Source organism: Triticum dicoccoides, chromosome 1B (assembly GCF_002162155.2).
Source record: "Triticum dicoccoides isolate Atlit2015 ecotype Zavitan chromosome 1B, WEW_v2.0, whole genome shotgun sequence".
NCBI lineage: Eukaryota > Viridiplantae > Streptophyta > Magnoliopsida > Poales > Poaceae > Triticum > Triticum dicoccoides.
Genome location: NC_041381.1, coordinates 20,621,539 through 20,625,552, shown reverse-complemented (window position 1 = coordinate 20,625,552; position 4,014 = coordinate 20,621,539). Strand labels below are relative to the sequence as shown.

General features: G+C 45.1%; 1 non-coding gene across 1 annotated transcript; it reads right to left on the bottom strand.

The window, feature by feature from the left end:
* Positions 1-3,666: 3,666 nt before the first annotated feature.
* On the bottom strand, positions 3,667-3,748 carry TRNAS-UGA. The gene has a single exon. It is a non-coding gene; the product is annotated as a tRNA-Ser (tRNA).
* Between the last annotated feature and the right edge of the window lie 266 nt (positions 3,749-4,014).

Below are 4,014 nucleotides of genomic sequence, written 5' to 3'. Positions count from 1 at the left end.
CCGCAAAACTCCTTTTGCACCGACTTATAGCCCCGTGGGTCTGACCCCTTGGCCTAACCATATCATCCAATATATGAATCTTTACCTCTGGACCATTCCGGAGCTCTCATGTCTGTGATCTCATCCGGGACTCCGAACAACATTCGGTCAGCAACATACATAACTCATATAATACTATATCGTCAACGAACGTTAAGCGTGCGGACCCTACGAGTTCGAGAACTATGTAGACATGATCGAGACACTTCTCTGGTCAATAACCAATAGCGGAACCTGAATGCCCATATTGGCTCCAACATATTCTACGAAGATCTTTATCGGTCGAACCGCATAACAACATACGTTGTTTCCTTTGTCATAGGTATGTTACTTGCCCGAGATTCAATCGTCAGTATCTCAATACCTAGTTCAATCTCGTTACCGGCAAGTCTCTTTACTCATTATGTAATGCATCATTCTGCAACTAACTCATTAGTCACATTTCTTGCAAGGCTTATAGTGATGTGCATTACCGAGAGGGCCCAGAGATACCTCTCCGACAATCGGAGTGACAAATCCTAATCTTGAAATACGCCAACTCAACAAGTACCTTCGGAGACACCTGTAGAGCACCTTTGTAATCACCCAGTTACGTTGTGACGTTTGGTAGCACACAAAGTGTTCCCCCAGTAAACGGAAGTTGCATAATCTCATAGTCATAGGAACATGTATAAGTCATGAAAAAAGCAATAGCAACATACTAAACGTTCAAGTGCTAAGCTAATGGAATGGGTCAAGTCAATCACATCATTCTCCTAATGATGTGATCCCGTTAATCAAATGACAACTCATGTCTATTGTTAGGAAACTTTAACCATCTTTGATTAACGAGCTAGCCAAGTAGAGGCATACTAGTGACACTATGTTTGTCTATGTATTCACACATGTATTATGTTTCCGGTTAATACAATTCTAGCATAAATAATAGACATTTATCATGAAATAAGGAAATAAATTGTAACTTTATTATTCCCTTTAGGGCATATTTCCTTCACGTACGCGGAAGGCGGCCTCTCAATTCAACATCGAGCTAGGAGCAACGTCGACCTAGGACTCCGATGACGACCGCTATCTTGACGCCTTCATTGAGACGTCGAAGGAGGACATCACGGAGATGGGGTCGGAGTCGGAGGAGGAGGACGACGAGGAGTAGTTGAACAAACTTTTTTTATCTATCTATGCTATGAACTATCTATGTATCTTTTTTATTTATCTATCTATGCCTATCTATGAGTATCGAGTCGGAGTCGAACGTATATCAAATTGGAGTAGAAGGAGATGACGACGAGTACAAAATATAGCGTGTCTGCTAGAGCGGCGCGCGCGCGCAAATTTTTGCAGCAGCCACTTAAGCCAGCGCTCCGCGGCGCGCAAAAATTGGCTATTTCGGTGCTGTAAGCGTTTTTTAGCACGTCTGTTGGAGATGCTCTAAGCTGCTACATCATGGACCATCGATATCCGATGATGAGATATGTATGGACAATCAACTTTCATAAAATCACTTTCGCGCCTATCCATGTGAAACAAGACCTCTCCGCTGACCTAGCAGCCATTCTTGGTTGACCGGTTGCCTCTTTCCCGTAATCTTACCTGGGCTCGCCTCTTTCGACTTCCAAATTAAATCTTTCGGCCTTTTTCTTCATCATCGACAGAGTGGACAGGCGCCTTGCTGGATGGCACGGTCTGCTGCTTTCTTTGGCTGGCCGGGCAATCCTAGCGCGTGCAGCCCTTGATGCCCTACCTATATCTATGCTATGAGCGCTCTGCTGCTTCCAATCGGGACGCTGCAGGAGATTGACAAACGGTGTCGCGCTTTCTTTTGGTCTGCGCAGGAAAAAACCCCGGGTGGGCGGTGTAAAGTGGCTTGGGATCTTGTGTGTGTGCGCCGTTTGCTAATGGTGGTCTCGGCTTCTCATCCCTCAAACACTTAAACTCGTGTCTGTTACTTAAACACTTATCCAAACTCCACGACTCTGGCAATCTTGCTGCTCCTCAATATCTTATAAACAACAAATACGGGTGGTCACCAATCCACGACTTGGGTACTTGCATGAACTCTGCCACTCCGGTCAGGCGTGACATTTTCAAAGGTCTGGACTTCTTCCGATCCATTACCATGGTTTCTATTGGCAATGGGCAATCCACTTCCTTCTGGGCCGACCTCTGGCTACCCAACTCCGTACACACTTTGGTTGCTCGTTCCCCGGCTCTCTACTCCCATTGCAGCCGGCAGTCCACTTTTGTGGCTCGGGTGTTGGCTTCCCCGGAACTGAACCTAGACCTCACGGATCGATTATCTCATGCGGCGGAACGGGATCTGGATGTTTTGCGGGTTATATTGGCAACAGTACACTTGAATTTGCAGGTACAGGACAAGAGGATCAACAGGCAGGGAGGTAAACCTCTCACAACCAAAATGGCCTACTCGACGATCTGGCTAACACAGCCAAGTAACCAACTAGCTCCGGCCATCTGGAAGAATTATGCGCTGAACAAATGCAGGATTTTCATTTGGCTTGCGTGGAAAGATCGTGTCTACACGAACGAGCAACGCTTCCGGCGGTCAATCGCCACCTCCGTTGCGTGCCCTTTCTATGGCGCTTGCGAGAGCATCACACACTTACTTCTTCAATGTCATCTACTGCTACCCCTCTGGGACGCGCTAGAGAACCTCCATGTAGAAGGCTAAACGGTCTACTCGATGTTTGGCTTGGAGCAACCAACAACAAAGTTCGATCGACTGTGATCATTGCAGTTTTCTGGAATACTTGGAAAAGGAGAAACGCTAAGGTGTGTCGGAATGAAAATTGGGAAATACACTGCATTGCCAGGGATGCGGCCTCCGACCTAACTCTATGGTCCAATCGGTGCAAAAACACCCAGAAGCAAGCTCTACTGAAGGACTGGGGATCAATGTTGTTTCACCTTGCCGCGAGAATATAGCTCCATGTACCCCTAATTTTGAGTTTCTCTGCTTTTCTCGGACCCACCGTGTAACCCTCTGATACTCCTTGTAATTGTTATGCCTCCATAATATATGGTTCAGGCCGGCGTAAGCCTGCCGTAGATGCGTCCAAAAAAAAAAGATATGCGTAGGATTCCATATCTTTTTCTAAGCTGTAAGAATAAATACTACTCCCCTGACCCTCTTCGCAAATACAACTTGTTCTAGTTCTTTTGTGAAACAAATGTATATAGACAAATTTTAGTGTCTGTTCACTCATCTCAGTGCATATGTAGTCCATATTGATATATTCAAAACATCTTATATTTGTGAACGAAAGGAGTTACGCTTACGCGCATTGCGCGAATGAAATATCGTATCAAGGTGAACATTTTTTCCTCAGTTGCATAAGCAGCTTGAGGAGAGTGTTTTGATTTCTGAACGAAGGTGCCTCTGATTTCTCAGTTTGTGCAGACAGTAAGCCCCGAGGGGTTCCTGCAATACGTACGCCTGTGAGGCGCGACCATGAGCGGTGATTATATTGCAAGCGATCCGTGCGTGATGGGCTATTTGGAGGAGGAGATGATGATCTTCTTAAAGAAAAAGATCAAATGGAGGGGAGCCTGACAAGAAAAAGGAAGTGAAAAAAATGGAAGAATAAAAACTAGTGAGGATGAAAAAAACGTCGACAGCAGGGATCGAACCTGCGCGGGCGTAGCCCAACAGATTTCAAGTCTGTCTCCTTAACCACTCGGACATATCGACCACGTTGGATTTTATTTACTTCCTACTCCCTCCGTTCCTAAATAATTGTCTTTCTAGAGATTTCAACTACGTACGAAAAAAAAATGAGTGAATCTACACTCTAAAACATGTCTACATACATCCGTATGTTGTAGTCCATTTGAGATGGCTAGAAAGATAATTATTTGGGAACGGAGGGAGTAGATATTTAATAAGTAATCCTGCATGTCAGTACGTGCCGTTCGTCATAGAAGGTGTACGTGTCATTCATCTAGAATCATCAGTCT